The sequence below is a fragment of the Anomaloglossus baeobatrachus genome, chromosome 3 (genome assembly GCF_048569485.1).
Source record: "Anomaloglossus baeobatrachus isolate aAnoBae1 chromosome 3, aAnoBae1.hap1, whole genome shotgun sequence".
Classification (NCBI taxonomy): Eukaryota; Metazoa; Chordata; class Amphibia; order Anura; family Aromobatidae; genus Anomaloglossus; species Anomaloglossus baeobatrachus.
In genome coordinates, this window is record NC_134355.1 from 102,308,912 (window position 1) to 102,325,775 (window position 16,864).

The 16,864-nt window shown below is 49.3% G+C and overlaps 1 protein-coding gene across 2 annotated transcripts in view; it reads left to right on the forward strand.

The window, feature by feature from the left end:
- The window catches only part of PUS10 (pseudouridine synthase 10), a 179,548-nt gene that overhangs the window by 27,337 nt on the left and 135,347 nt on the right, over positions 1-16,864 (forward strand). The gene's annotated exons all lie outside the window — the stretch shown is intronic.

The following is a 16,864-nucleotide window of genomic DNA, read 5'->3' on the forward strand; positions in this document are numbered from 1 at the left end:
CACATACGGCAATCAGACTAGTTCCCTGGATCAACACCCTGTCATAAAATCTAATATACATAACTGGTAATATTAAATTTTTCAAGAAAGGCATCCAGGCTCTGCTTAAATGTTAGTAGTGAATCACTCATTACAACATCATACGGCAGAGAGCTCCATAGTCTCACTGCTCGTACAGTAAAGAATCCTCATCTGTGATTATGATTAAACATTCTTTCCTCAAGACTTAGCGGATGCCCCCTGTTCCAGTCGCAGGCCTAGGTGTAGCGAGATCTTTGGAAAGGTCTCTGTACTGTCCCCTCATATATTTATACATTGTGATTAGATCCCCCTAAGCCTTTGTTTTTCCTAACTAACTAACCCCAAGTTTAATAACCTGTCTTGGTATTGCAGCCCCCCCCATTCCTCTAATAATCTTGGTCGCTCTTTTATCTACCTGTAAGATTATGCTATTTATAACCTTCTATACTTTTGCTAACAAGAAATGCATCCATTCCTCTCTTAAATTCATTCAGTGAGTTGGCCATCACCACTTCCTCAGGAAGAGAGTTCCAGAGCCTCACTGCTCTTACCGTGAAGAACCCTCTTCTATGCTGATGTAGGAATTTTCTTTCCTCCAATCGAAAAGAATGCCCCCTTGTTCTTGTCATAGTCCTTGGTACAAACAGATCATGGGAGAGATCTCTATATGGCCCTCTGATATATTTGTACATATTTATTAGGTCTCCCCTAAGTCTTCTCTTTTCTAGAGTAAATAGACCTAATTTTGATAACCTTTCCGTGTATTGTAATGCACCCATTCCATTTATTATTTTAGTAGCCCGCCTCTGAACCCTTTCAAGTTCAGTAATGTCTTTCTTCAGCACCGGCGCCCAAAATTGCACACAATACTCCAAGTGTGGTCTGACTAGTGATTTGTACAGAGGGAGAATGATGTTTTCATCTCGTGCCCCCAGACCTCTTCTAATGTATCCCATCACCCTATTTGCTTTGGTGGCTGCTGCCTGACAGTGGGCACTCCAATTTAGATTCTTATTCACTAAGATGCCTAAGTCTTTTTCCATGTCTGATTTCCCCAGCAGTTTCCCATTTAGTAAGTAATCGTAGCATCTGTTTCTCCTTCCCATGTGCATAACCTTACACTTATCTGTGTTAAACCTCATTTGCCATTTTTCAGCCCAATTCTCCAATTTACTCAAATCCATCTGTAGTTGCAAACTGTCCTCCTTTGTGTTAACTACCTTACATAGTTTTGTATCATCTGCAAATACTGATATTTTACTCTGTAAACCATCCACCAGATCATTAATAAATATATTAAATAGTAGGGGGCCCAATACAGACCCCTGTGGCACCCCACTAGTAACCCTGGCCCAATCTGAGTATGCACCATTAATAACCACTCTTTGTTTTCTACCACTAAGCCAGCTACCTACCCATCTACACACATTTTCCCCGAGCCCAAGCTTTCTCATTTTACTTAGCAGTCTTTTATGTGGGACAGTGTCAAATGCTTTACCGAAGTCGAGATAAATGACATCCAATGATTCTCCTCGGTCCATGTGAGAGCTTACATCCTCATAGAAGCTGATCAGGTTAGTTTGACAGGAGCGATCCTTCATAAATCCATGTTGATATGGAGTTAAACAGTTATTAACATTGTGACATTCCATAATAGTATCCCTTAAAAACCCTTCAAACATTTTACCCACAACAGATGTTAAGCTTACCGGCCTATAGTTTCCAGGTTCCCTTTTGCACCCTTTTTTGAATATTGGTACCACATTTGCTAGCCGCCAATCCAGTGGAACAGACCCAGTTTCTATAGAGTCTTTAAATAAAAGGAATAGAGGCCTGTCTATCACATTACTTAACTCCCTTAATACCCGAGGGTGAATGCCATCAGGGCCTGGTGATTTGTCAATTTTAATGTTACTAAGTCGGTTCTGCACTTCTTCCTGGGTTAGGCAGGTCATACTTAATGGGGCATTTACATGATCACTCTGCATTTCCCCTGGCATATGCTTTTCCTGTGTGAACACAGTTGAGAAAAAAGTATTTAAAACATTTGCTTTTCCCACATCGCTTTCTATGATTTTACCCTCATTATTCTTTAAAGGGCCAACACCATCAATTTTAATCTTTTTTCTGTTTATATAATTAAAGAATAGTTTGGGATTTGCTTTGCTTTCCTTAGCAATGAGTCTCTCAGTTTCTACTTTTGCTAAATATATTTGTTTTTTACACATTTTATTTTTTTCTCTATATATTTTTAATGCTTCCTCGCTGCCTTCTTGTTTTAGCTTTTTAAATGCCTTTTTCTTATTATTCATTGCCCCTTTTACATCCTTATTTAGCCACATTGGTTTTCTCCTGTTCCTAGCCCTTTTATTTCTGTATGGTATGGCTAGCTCGCAGTGGGTGTTTAATACCGATTTAAACATTTCCCACTTATTTTCTGTGCTCCCATTTTTGAGGACATTGTCCCAATCAATTTGGCGAAGGTCTTCTCTAAGCTGATCAAACTTTGCTTTGCTGAAATTCAGCATTTTTGTAACCCCCCTCCAAGGCACCTTACTAAAGGACAAGTGGAATTGTATTATTTCTTTTTCGCTCTATTGGGAGACCCAGACAATTGGGGTGTATAGGCTATGCCTCCGGAGGCCGCACAAAGTACTACACTTAAAAGTGTTAGGCCCCTCCCCTTCTGCCTATACACCCCCCGTGCTCCCACGGGCTCCTCAGTTTTTGCTTTGTGCGAAGGAGGTCAGACACGCACAGCACAGCTCCACAGATTAGTCAGCAGCAGCTGCTGACTAGGTCGGATGGAAGAAAAGTGGGCCCATATAGGGCCCCCAGCATGCTCCCTTCTCACCCCACTTTTGTCGGCGGTGTTGTTAAGGTTGAGGTATCCATTGCGGGTACGGCGGCTGGAGCCCACATGCTGTTTTTCCTTCCCCATCCCCCTTAGGGCTCTGGGTGAAGTGGGATCTTATCGGTCTCCAGGCACTGAGACCGGGCTTCATCCACAACTCCTGTGGAGCCTGATGGATAGGAGCCGATACCGTTCAGGGACATGGTCACATACCTTGGCATGGAGTTTCATACCCTCTCAGCGATAGTGAAGCTTCCGCGGATCAAGCAGCGGTCACTACAGACAGGGGTACAATCTCTCCTTCAAGGCCAGTCACACCCCTTGAGGCGCCTCATGCACTTCCTGGGGAAGATGGTGGCAGCAATGGAAGCAGTCCCTTTCGCGCAGTTTCACCGGCGTCCTCTTCAATGGGACATCCTACGCAAATGGGACAGGAAGCCGACGTCCCTCGACAGGACCGTCTCCCTCTCTCAGGCGACCAAAGCTTCCCTTCGGTGGTGGCTTCTTCCCACTTCATTATCGAAGGGGAAATCCTTCCTACCCCCATCCTGGGAAGTAGTCACGACGGACGCAAGTCTGTCAGGGTGGGGAGCGGTTTTTTCTCCACCACAGGACTCAGGGTACGTGGTCCCGGCAAGAGTCCTCGCTTCAGATCAATGTTCTGGAAATTCGGGCAGTGTATCTTGCCCTGAAAGCGTTCCAGCAGTGGCTGGAAGGCAAGCAGATCCGAATTCAGTCGGACAATTCCACAGCGGTGGCATACATCAACCACCAAGGCGGCACACGCAGTCGACAAGCCTTCCAGGAAGTCCGGCGGATTTTGATGTGGGTGGAAGCCACGGCCTCCACCATATCCGCAGTTCACATCCCAGGCGTGGAAAACTGGGAAGCAGATTATCTCAGTCGCCAGGGCATGGACGCAGGGGAATGGTCCCTTCACCCGGACGTGTTTCAGGAGATCTGTTGCCGCTGGGGGGTGCCGGACGTCGACCTCATGGCGTCCCGGCACAACAACAAGGTACCAACGTTCATGGCACGGTCTCAAGATCCCAGAGCTCTGGCGGCAGACGCCTTAGTTCAGGATTGGTCGCAGTTTCAGCTCCCTTATGTGTTTCCTCCGCTGGCACTGTTGCCCAGAGTGTTACGCAAGATCAGGGCCGACTGCCGCCGCGCCATCTTCGTCGCTCCAGACTGGCCGAGGAGGTCGTGGTACCCGGATCTGTGGCATCTCACAGTCGGCCAACCGTGGGCACTACCAGACCGACCAGACTTGCTGTCTCAAGGGCCGTTTTTCCATCTGAATCTGCGGCCCTCAACCTGTCTGTGTGGCTATTGAGTCCTGGATCCTAGCGTCTTCAGGGTTATCTCAAGAAGTCATTGCCACTATGAGACAGGCTAGGAAACCAACGTCCGCCAAGATTTATCACAGGACGTGGAAAATTTTCCTGTCGTGGTGCTCTGCTCAGGGTTTTTCTCCCTGGCCATTTGCATTACCTACTTTTCTGTCCTTCCTTCAATCTGGACTGGAAAAGGGTTTGTCGCTCGGTTCCCTTAAGGGACAAGTTTCAGCGCTCTCTGTGTTTTTCCAGAAGCGCCTAGCTAGACTTCCACAGGTACGCACGTTCCTGCAGGGAGTTTGTCACATCGTTCCACCTTACAAGCGGCCGTTAGAACCCTGGGATCTAAACAGGGTGCTGATGGTTCTTCAGAAACCACCATTCGAGCCAATGAGAGATATCTCCCTCTCACGACTTTCGCAGAAAGTGGTTTTTCTAGTAGCAGTCACTTCTCTTCGGAGAGTGTCTGAGCTAGCAGCGTTGTCGTGCAAAGCCCCTTTTTCTGGTTTTTCACCAGGACAAGGTGGTTCTACGTCCGGTTCCGGAATTTCTCCCTAAGGTGGTATCCCCCTTTTCATCTCAATCAGGATATTTCCTTACCCTCTTTTTATCCTCATCCAGTTCACCAATGTGAAAAGGATTTGCACTTGTTAGATCTGGTGAGAGCACTCAGACTCTACATTTCTCGTACGGCGCCCCTGCGCCGCTCGGATGCACTCTTTGTCCTTGTCGCTGGCCAGCGTAAAGGATCACAGGCTTCCAAATCAACCCTGGCTCGGTGGATCAAGGAGCCAATTATCGAAGCTTACCGTTCGGCTGGGCTTCCGGTTCCCTCAGGGCTGAAGGCCCATTCTACCAGAGCCGTGGGAGCGTCCTGGGCTTTGAGGCACCAGGCTACGGCTCAACAGGTGTGTCAGGCGGCTACCTGGTCGAGCCTGCACACTTTCACGAAACACTATCAGGTGCATACCTATGCTGCGGCGGATGCCAGCCTAGGTAGACGAGTCCTTCAGGCGGCGGTTGCCCACCTGTAGGAAAGGGCCGTTTTACGGCTCTCTTACGAGATATTATTTTACCCACCCAGGGACTGCTTTTGGACGTCCCAATTGTCTGGGTCTCCCAATAGAGCGAAAAAGAAGAAGGGAATTTTGTTTACTTACCGTAAATTCCTTTTCTTCTAGCTCTAATTGGGAGACCCAGCACCCGCCCCTGTTTTTTTGTGTACACATGTTGTTCATGTTGAATGGTTTCAGTTCTCCGAGTTTCCTTCGGATTGAAGTTACTTTAAACCAGTTTATAATTATTTTCCCTCCTTCTTGCTTTTGCACCAAAACTGAGGAGCCCGTGGGAGCACGGGGGGTGTATAGGCAGAAGGGGAGGGGCCTAACACTTTTAAGTGTAGTACTTTGTGCGGCCTCCGGAGGCATAGCCTATACACCCCAATTGTCTGGGTCTCCCAATTAGAGCTAGAAGAAAAGGAATTTACGGTAAGTAAACAAAATTCCCTTCATTGTGGTCACTATTCCCTAGGTGCCCATCCACTCGTACGTCTGTTATTCTATCTGGCCTGTTGCTTAAAATTAAGTCCAGAAGGGCTTCCCCTCTAGTTGAGCCTGGCACAAGTTGGGACAGATAATTATCCTTAGTTACTGACAGAAACCGGTTTCCTTTCTGAGATATGCAGGTTTCAGTTTCCCAGTCTATATCGGGGTAATTGAAGTCCCCCATAATAATCACCTCATTGTGATTTGCTGCTTTGTCTATTTGTTTCAATAATATATTTTCAGTAGTTTCTGTTATATTTGGTGGCTTATAACAAACCCCTATGAGGATTTTATTAGTTTTCCCTCCTTGTATCTCCACCCATAGAGACTCCACCTCTTCATTTCCCTCTTGAATATCTTCTCTTAGTCTGGGCTTTAAACTGGACTTTATATATAGACAGACTCCACCCCCTTTCCTTTTTTTACGATCCCTCCTAAACAATTCATATCCTTGCAGGTTAGCCGCCCAGTCATAGCTGTCATCTAACCATGTCTCAGTTATTCCTACTATGTCGTATTTTTCCTCATACATTACCAGCTCCAGTTCCTCCATCTTATTGGTCAGGCTTCTTGCATTGGTCAGCATGCAGGAAAGAAGTTTTGCTCCCCTTTTCTTAGCTTTCTTCTGATTACCCTGTCTTGGGTCCTCTTTACGGCATCTAGTATCCTTGATTAGTTTGTCCTTCTGTTGCATGTTCTTGTCTGCTGTTTTTTCTCCCATCCCCTCTTCTTCTAGTTTAAAGCCCTCCTGATGAGTGTGGCAAGCCTTCTGGCGAACGTGTGTTTCCCAGGTTTTGTAAGGTGTATCCCGTCTCTTGCGAGAAGTCCATCGTAGAGGTAATTCACTCCATGGTCCAAGAATCCAAATCCTTGCTGCCTGCACCACCGTCGTAGCCAGTTGTTCAAATCTAGTATCCTATTCCATCTTCTGACACCATGGCCATCGACTGGGAGGATTGATGAGAAAACAACCTGTACGTTCCGTTCCTTAATTTTCTTCCCCAGAATTTCAAAGTCTTCACAAATAGTTGGTAGATCATTTCTTGCCGTGTCGTTTGTTCCTACATGTATCAATAGGAACGGGTATTCGTCCTTGGATCCGAGGATAGTTGGTATCCTGTTGGCCACATCCTTGATTTTTGCTCCCGGTAGGCAGCATACTTCTCGTGCGGTTATGTCCGGCCTGCAGATAGTTGCCTCCGTGCCTCTTAGTAGTGAGTCGCCCATAACTACCACTCTTCTTTTCTTTCTGGATGCACTGCATTTTGCTCCTGAGTGTTTTTGAGTGTCTTTTGTTTCTGCTTTTGTTGACAAAGTAACTTCTTTTGATGATACTGTGTCTTCTCCTGTAGAGACGGTATCATCCTGAGCTGTGCCATTTTCGTTCTCCAGCATGAGGGCTTCATATTGGTTGCTAAGCTGTGTGGGTGGTGCCGACCACTTGATCCGCTGGCTTCTTTTGGTCACATGTGTCCACTTTTCAGCCTCGGTATGTGTTCTGAAGCTTTTCTCACTTTCCATATCCTGAATTGTTGCTTCTGCCTCGTCCAAAAAGTCCTCATGTTCTTTAATTAGCTTCAAAGTTGCTATTCTTTCTTCCAGTCCCTGCACCTTTTACTCTAAGAGGGCAACAAGTTTGCACTTTTGACAGGTGAAGTTGGATTTTTTGTGCGGCAGATCCGTAAACATGTAGCATGTGTTGCAGGTGACCATGTGGATTTTCTTCTCTTCCATAATGCTGATGTAGCGTATGACAGGCGGCGCGCGGTTTTGCGATGTCCTCAAACAGCGAAACCCGTCAAGTCCCAGCAATCGATCAGCTTACGGCGACTCTTCTCTTCTTAAACAGTTACAGTTATCACCACTATGAGATTGTGTTAAAACTATGCCACACTTATCTTCAGTCGCCTCCCTTTACTTCAGTACCTTGCACTCTCAGCACCTTGCTTGCTCTGGCTGGTTTATATAGTTCTACAAGGACTACTAGAAGCTGCTAGAAGCTTCTAGAAACAGGTGTGGCTAATACTACTGACTAAATCACTAGACACTTTTTTTTTTTTTTTTTGCTTTTTCACAGTACCCCAGACAAACACAGACAACAAATCCCTAATGAAATTAAACAGTTACAGTTATCACCACTATGAGATTGTGTTAAAACTATGCCACACTTATCTTCAGTCGCCTCCCTTTACTTCAGTACCTCGCACTCTCCAATACCAGATGATGGCGCTTCTATGAAAGCGCCTTTTTCTGGGGCGGCTGCGGACTGCAATTCGCAGCAGAGGGGCCCAGAAAGCTCGGGCCAACCTGTGCTGCGGATTCCAGTCCCCAGCTGCCTAGTTGTACCTGGCTGGACACAAAAATGGGGCGAAGCTCATGTCGATTTTTTTTTTTTTTTTTTTTAAATTATTTCATGAAATTCATGAAATAATTAATAAAAGGGCTTCTCAATTTTTTTAGTTCCAAACCGGGTACAAATAGGCAGCTGGGGGTTGGGGGCAGCCCGTAGGTGCCTGCTGTACCTGGCTAGCATACAAAAATATGGCGAAGCCCACGTCATTTTTTTGGTTGGCAAAAAACTTCTGCATACAGTCCTGGATGGAGTATGCTGAGCCTTCTAGTTCTGCAGCTAATATTTTTATTAGAAATAAAACAACACAATTAGTGACTCCATCTTTATTGAAATAAAGAACCCCCCTCCACAGTAATCCTGGGTCAATGGTCCCGCGCCGTCCAATCCGGATCCAATATCATCTTATCGGTTTGCTGGAAGGCAAAGCGATCAGATGATGTGTCAGGTTCAAGGGCCTGAATCACATGACACAGCAGCTGATTGTATAAACGGCTTTTATACAATCAGCTGATGCATCAGTGCAAAAAAAAACCAAAAAAAAACTACACACTTCAGTGCAGACTCCTGTCCGACAGCGTCAGCTGATAGTTTAGCCGGCCGGGCGGTAAAAAGCCGGCCCCACCGCTCGACTTCTAGTGTCAGCTGATTCCGTCAGGTGACCGCATCAGCTGATTATCGCCAGGTCTGAGAGAGAGAAATAAGAGAGAGAATATAGAGGAGAGAGGAGAGGGGAAGAGGAGAGGGAGAGAGGAGAGAGAAGGGGAGAGAGGAGAGAGAGAGGGAAAAAGAGAGAGGAGAGAGACTGAGAAAAAGAGAGAGAGAGAGATAAAGAGAGAGAAAGAGGGGGAGAGAGAGAGAAGAGAGCAATGCAGCCTCATTCCGTGAACTGCTCCAATTTTAGAGGTGTGTTCCGCGGCTCACAGCTGATGTCCGGCTCCTCCCCTCAGTGCATAATTAAATGAAATTATAATTTATAAATAAATAATAATTATAATTTAAAAATAAATTAAATCCTTTACCCGGACGGCCGGGACTTGAACTCGTGAACTAATGCTTCTTAGGCGAGAGCTCTAACCATTGAGCCACTGGCTCTAATAAGAAACATAGGCAGATTTGGTAATCTTTAGCTCTATACTGCAGTAGAGAATCTAGAAGCAGATTGTTCAGCTGCAAGGATGGATGGATGGGCGGATGAGCAAACACCGGCAGTACCCCACTCATCACTGCACACACGCAGGCTCTACAACCACCATCATCACCGCAGGCACTACAACCCCCATCATCCTCCCCTCAGTGCATAATTAAATTAAATTATAATTATAAATAATAATTATAATTTTAAAATTAAAAATAAATTAAATTCTTTCCCGGGACGGCCGGGACTTGAACTCGTGAACTAATGCTTCTTAGGCAAGAGCTCTAACCATTCAGCCACTGGGCTAATGAGAAACATAGGCAGATTTGATAATCTCGATGTCTGCATTGCAGACTGAAGTCTCTGGTGACAGCGCGATTCACTTCAGGTGCTACGTGAAGAGGACACAGCGATCGTGTTCTACGGTGCTTCCTGTCATCTTCATGTAGCAGAGCTGACAGCGTCGTGTGGATTACTTTGGACCTGGATTGTTGTTTGGGGATTAAAGAGGTAAATGAGGAGAGTTTTTTTTGTCTTTTATTCCAAATAAAGGATTTATCGTTGCGTGTGTTTCTTTACTTTCACTTACAGTTTAATCATGGAAGGTGTCTCGGGGAGACGCCTGCCATGATTAACTCCTTATTACCCCGATTGCCACCGCACCAGGGCAATTCGGGATGAGTTGGGTAGAGTCCCGGGACTGCCGCATCTACTGGATGCGGCAATTCCGGGCGGCTGCTGGGTGATATTGTTAGGGTAGTGGGCCACCCATGACGTGGCGCTCTCCATCCTGACAATACCAGCCTCGAGCCGTGTGGCTTTATCCTGGCTGGTATCAAATATGGGCGAAACCGCATTTTTTCTTTTTTTTTTATTATTATTATTATTATTATTTTACTGCACGATATAGACCTGCCCGCTGGCGGCTGTGATTGGTTGCAGTGAGACAGCTGTCACTCATCGTGGGGGCGTGTCTGACTGCAACCAATCATGGGCGCCGGTGGGCGGGGAAAGCACGGAATAACTAATTGAATAATGAAGCGGCAGCCATTTTCAAAAGAGGAAATGCTGCTGGAGATTTGTGACAGCCGGGGAGCGATGCGCCAGTGATCGGTGAGTAGGAAATAGAGAGGGATTGTGCTGGGAACGCAGGACGCATGCAGTTATGCAAGGTGCGCATATACTTACTGTGAAAAGCCACGCTTTTGGTGATCGAACCGTTCTCGAACTTAACTCGAACTGCTGAACTTTTAGCAAATCGTTCGAGTACGTCGAACAACTCAAACACCTCCCAAAATCACTCGAACATGAAATTGGTGAACCTCGAACATCACTCATCTCTAAAGTTGAGACTGTAAATCTTTAGAAAGCTGTAATGACTTCTGGAATCTACAAAATGTCATCTCATTATACGAGGATCTGTATACCTCATTTCTCTATCGCTTTCATTGGGGGACACAGGACCATGGTGTATGCTGCTGTGACTAGGAGGCTGACACTAAGTGAACATAAAAAGAGTTAGCTCCTCCCTGGCAGTGTACACCCCGAGCCGGAGGCGGGACTATGCCAGTTTTTTGCTTAGTGTCGTAGGAGGCTGATGTGGGCCCATATCTCTGTGGGCCAACCTCAGCCTAGGCTATTCCGTTTTTTCATCCTATACGGCGCCACTCAGCGTTCTCATTCTTTTTACGCTTTTTATCTCTTCTGCAGGGTTAAAGATCCTGCATCAGAGAGTATCCTCGCCTGGTCCTTCCCTACAGGGTATCGTCCCCAGGGTTCCTTCAGGCTCGAGACACCAGCCCTTATCCCCCTCCGGCCCCATGGTACCACCCCAGGGGCTGATTGGGGTCCCACACATTTATGGTTTATGGGCTCACTCCCCGTCGACCCCTATTGCACCGTCCCAAGGGGTGTTTCGGGTGGAGACGGCGAGGAAACATCGCAAGCGCAGGAGCGCTCACAGCACCAGGCCTCCCCCAGCGTTCTCCCCTGTTTCACTGGGCCCAGGCAAAGGATCACACACTGCAGCGCAGGAGCGCTCTGCAGTCTCCTCCACAGCCCCCCAGCAGCCTCCCCTGGTACTTGCCAGCATCAGCCTGCACTCACCGGGGGCCTCAGCAGCCAGGATGGGACCCAGGGCTCTGGACACCGCGCAGGGACGCAGGTAAGCTCTGCTCCACGCACAGCGCTGCGCTCCCAGCGGCCGCCGCTCACAAATTTAGTCCCCGGCTTCGGGCCTTCCTTAGGCCGGAGCGCTCCGCGCCCCCGTTTGCGCGCGCACGTGTCTTCCTGGCCCGCCCCCCGCCTTTTCTGCCCAGCAACAGCAGAGCTCATCCCTAGCACGCCCCCTCAGTAAAAAAAAAAAAAAAGAGGCAAAAGCCCGCGTTTTCTTACAAACGGCCCACCTCAGCACAGGCAGGCCACTGAGCAACAGCATCTATTTTCCGGTGGCTGCCCCCTGCTACTCTGAGCCTCCTGCTGACCCGGGGAGGACACAGGCCTTGGTGAGTGCTGTTTCTGATTAGGACCAGCAACTTTTCTTACACTTTTTTCTCCTCACTTTTTTCCTCCTATCTCCTGTCTCCTCCCTAGTGTCTCTAGTAGGAGCCCCCTGAGCAGCCATGCCTAACTCTAAGCCTTCCCGATCCAAACAGGTCCCTTTCATAATGCATTTTGCGTGCTCGTCCTGCAACGAAAAATTCTCCCAAGGCCAGGCTACCCCCCTCTGCGCAGCTTGCGTCCCTGACCCACAGCCCACGCAGATTGCCCCAGACGCCGCCGGCACCCCCATCCCACTCGCTACTGCAGCAGTACAGGATGCACCGAGCCCCAATGCGCTCCCTCCCCCGGAGTGGCTGACTTCTTTCTCCCAGTCGGTGGATTCCCTGTCGAGGGCGTCTCTGACCATCGCGCAGGCTTTGCAATAGCTCCCTACGCTCAGCCAGGCCCCGCAGGTCCAGCCGTCGCAGGATGACAGTCAGTCTGACCCAGAACTGACTACTGGAGCGCGGAAGCGGACCCGCACGGTCTCGTCTTCCAATTCCTCCCAGAGGTCCCTCTCCCCTCCTAGGCCCGAGTGCCACTCGTCTCCGAGACCGTGTGATGATTCAGGGGAAGAGTCGGATGCAGCCTCTCGTATGGATTCGGATCAGGCAGCCGACGTCAGGCGTATGGTGGACAGCCTGGTCGACGCGGTGAATACGACGCTGAAGCTACAACCTGACTCTGCCACCACCCAGAGCTCACAGGTATCTTTCAAACGTCTTAAGCATGTTCACAGGTATTTCTGCGATCATCCGGAGTTCGCCGAGATCTTACGCAAGCACAGACAGCAACCGGACAAGACGTTCAACAATGGTAAGTCGATTGATTTACACTATCCCTTCCCCGAGGATCTCAGGAAGGAATGGGCGGGCTCACCGGTGGTCGAGCCTCTGGTCTCCCGTCTGGCCTCGCATACAGTTCTATCTCTGCCGCAGGGAACATCACTCCGTGATGCCACGGACCGGAACATCGAGAGATTTGCCCGTTCGGCTTTTGAGGCGGCAGGCGCGGCCCTGTCTCCGGCCTTCGCCGTCGTCTGGGTAGCTAAGGCCATGGTGACCTGGGCCGACACCCTCCGCAGAGGACTTCGCTCGCAGTCTGGCGATCCCGAGCTCGTCAACATGGCTGCACAGATTGCCCTGGCGGGTGAGTACATCATTAACGCATCTCTGTCTACAGCCAATTGCGCAACACAAGCGGCCAGCAACACGGTGGCAATCCGTCGAGCGGTCTGGCTCAGAGCCTGGAATGCAGACGCGGCTTCAAAGAAATCACTTACCGCCCTCCCGTTTGCAGGAGGCCGACTGTTTGGGGACAGGCTCGATCAGATTATCGCCGAGGCTACGGGAGGAAAGAGCACCTCCCTTCCACAGCTGAGGCCAAGGCGTTTCCCACGCCACCAGCCGACCTCAGGTTTTCGCCCCTTTCGCAGCTTCAGTTCCCCGGCACAGCCTAGGAGGAACAGATCCCCGCAGAGAAGCAGGAAGAACCCGTCTTTCAAAACAAATCCCTCCTGGCGTTCCAGACCACGCCAGCCTACCAAACCAGCATCTAGATCTCAGTGATACTCCTCCAAATGACTCCTGGTCTTCGTGCGTCAGCGCAGACCAGGTGGGGGGCGCCTTTCTCTGTTCCAACACTGGCTCCCCTTGATCACAGACGCTTGGGTCAGAGAAATCCTAGTCTCGAGTTACAAGATAGAGTTCAATAGTATAAATCAGCTCACCGTGGAAAAAGCTCAGTCTTGATTTCGTCCTGGAGCACGGACAGGCACTGCCACAGCCCAAAATAATGCAAAAGATGAGGATGTCCAGCTCTTCAGGCAAAAAAATCACGTCTTTATTTTATCATGCAGACACAAAGAATGACATGACCAGCACAACGCGTTTCAGGTGAAAGCACTCACCCTTAATCATGATCATGATTAAGGGTGAGTGCTTTCACCTGAAACGCGTTGTGCTGGTCATGTCATTCTTTGTGTCTGCATGATAAAATAAAGACGTGATTTTTTTTGCCTGAAGAGCTGGACATCCTCATCTTTTGCATTACAAGATAGAGTTTAAGTCAATTCCTCCAAGCCGCTTTTTCCTTTCCCATCCTCCTGAGTCGGACGCGCAAGCTCGCCCCTTTTTTCGCGCCATCGAATCTCTGCACCGCTCAGGGGTCGTGATTCCGGTTCCAGATTCGGAACGGTTCAGGGGAGTTTACTCCAACCTCTTCGTTGTCCCCAAGAAGGATGGCACTGTGCGCCCTGTTCTCAACCTCAAGATCCTCAACAGGTACGTCAGAACCCGAAGATTTCGCATGGAGTCCCTCCGATCGGTGATTGCCTCAATGGAGGTCGGCGAATTCCTCGCCTCTCTGGACATACTGGACGCATATCTCCATATCCCGATTGCACACCAGCATCAAAGATTCCTACGCTTTGCCATAGCATACGATCATTATCAGTTCACTGCCCTACCGTTTGGTCTTACGTCTGCGCCTCGAGTGTTCACGAAAGTCATGGCTGCTGCCATGTCGATCCTACACTCCAGAGGTGTTTTGGTAATTCCATACCTGGACGACTTACTGATCAAAGGGTTCTCTTTCAACGACTGTCGTCTAAGTGTCCAGGGCACCATCGACACTCTATCCCGTCTCGGTTGGCTCATCAATCGGAAGAAGTCCTCGTTGACCCCGGCTCACCGGATTACCTTCCTAGGCATGGAGTTCAATACCATCCAAGGACGCGTGTTCCTTCCACAGGAAAAGATTGTCTCCCTCCGGAAAGACGTCCAGACCCTCCACCACTCCAGAGCGGTGTCCATACGATTTGGTATGAGGGCCCTCGGTCGGATGGTGGCGGCAATAGAGGCGGTTCCGTTTGCCCGCTTCCACCTTCGCCCTCTTCAGCTATTCCTGCTGCACAATTGGGACAAGTCTCTATTCACCTTGGATCGCAAGATACGTTTGTCCCCGAAAGTCCGCCACTCGCTGCGCTGGTGGACCAACAGCCAGAATCTCGTCAAAGGAACGTCGTTCTTGCTGGTGCACTGGAAGACAGTCACCACCGATGCCAGCCGTCTGGGCTGGGGAGCGGTCTTCCATCAACACACGGCTCACGGTCAGTGGTCCTACCAGGAAAGCCGGCTCCCGATCAATGTTTTGGAGATCAGAGCAGTCCTACGAGCCCTGCTTGCTTTTCAACGCCTTCTCCAAGGGTCTCCAATCAGGATACAATTGGACAACGCCACGGCGGTGGCATACATCAATCATCAGGGCGGCACGAGGAGCGTCATGGCGATGAGAGAGGTGAAGAGGATCATACAGTGGACAGAGTCTCACAACACCGGGATCTCCGCGGTACATATCCCCGGCGCGGAAAACTGGGCGGCCGACTACCTCAGCAGACAGGGTATGGCGTCGGGCGAATGGTCTCTCAACAGAGAGGTTTTCGAGCAGATTTGCCACAGGTGGGGGACTTCGGATGTGGACCTGATGGCCTCGCGGTTCAACAATCAAGTCCCACAGTTCATATCCCGCTACCACGACCAGCAGGCGCTAGGAGTCGACGCCCTCATTCTTCCGTGGAATCAGTTCAGACTATCGTTCATCTTTCCGCTGCTGCAACTGATCCCAAGAGTCCTCAAGAAAATCAAGGCAGAGGGCATTCCGGTGATTCTCATTGCTCCAGAATGGCCCAGGCGAGCATGGTTCGCAGAACTCGCACAGCTCGTCGCAGACACCCCATGGCGGCTTCCAGATCGGCCGGACCTGCTGTCTCAGGGTCCGCTCTTCCATCAAAATTCAGGGGTTCTCAATTTGACGGCATGGCTCTCGAATCCTGGCTGTTAGCCCAGTCAGGATTTGCTCCAGAAGTGATTCAGACTATGATTAGGGCTCGAAAGCCTTCATCTTCAAAGATCTACTACCGCACCTGGAGGGTCTTTTTTCAGTGGTGCGAGGTCAACGGAAATCTCTCCCCGCTAGTTCTGTCAATACCGACGCTTCTAGCGTTCCTTCAGGCAGGGTTGCAAGCGGGTCTCTCGCTAGCAACCATCAAGGGGCAGGTGTCGGCTTTGTCTGTTCTTTTCCAAAGAAATCTAGCATCACGTCCGCAGGTCAAGACGTTCATCCAAGGTGTCGCTCATCTGAATTCGCCCTATCGGGCTCCGCTAGAACCATGGGATCTTAATCTGGTTTTAGGATCCCTCCAACTGGCTCCATTTGAACCGCTCAAAGAATCTTCATTCTCACACTTATCCTGGAAAGTGATCTTTTTGGTGGCGGTCACTTCAATCAGGAGAACGTCTGAACTGGCAGCTCTTTCGTGCCGTTCACATTTTCTTGTTTTTCACCAGGACAAGGTTGTCCTGCGTCCGTCTCCGGAGTTCCTGCCGAAGGTGGTGTCTCCTTTTCACCTGAATGAGGATATCGTGCTTCCATCTTTTTGTCTGGCACCCACTCGCTCCTTGGAAAGGTCACTACACACTCTGGACTTAGTACGAGCACTCAGAACTTACGTCTCGAGAACTGCGCCTTTCCGCAACTCAGACAACCTGTTTGTCCTGCCTTCTGGTTCCAAGAAGGGCATGCCGGCGTCCAAGGCTACCGTTGCCAGATGGATCAGGTCAGCCATTTCGGAGTCCTACCGAATCAGGGACAAGTCCCCTCCGAGGGGAGTAAGAGGCCAGTCCACCCGTGCAGTTGGGGCGTTTTGGGCAATCAGGCACAAGGCTTCAGCCGAGCAAGTCTGCAGAGCCGCAACGTGGTCCAGTCTTCATATCTTCACCAGGTTTTACAAGGTCCACACCCAGGCATCAGCAGATGCCTGCCTTGGGAGAAAGGTGTTGCAGACGGCCGTCGCACACCTCTAAAAAAGGTAGTAAACATTTGTACAGAGCGTTCCTACAGAATTTGTGCGTTTGTTTTGGATCTGTAGGACGGCTTATGTACCCACCCAGGGACTGCTTTTGGACGTCCCATGGTCCTGTGTCCCCCAATGAAAGCGATAGAGAAAGAAGGATTTTTGTGTACTCACCGTAAAATCTTTCTCTGAGTCTTCATTGGGGGACACAGCACCCACCCTGTTTG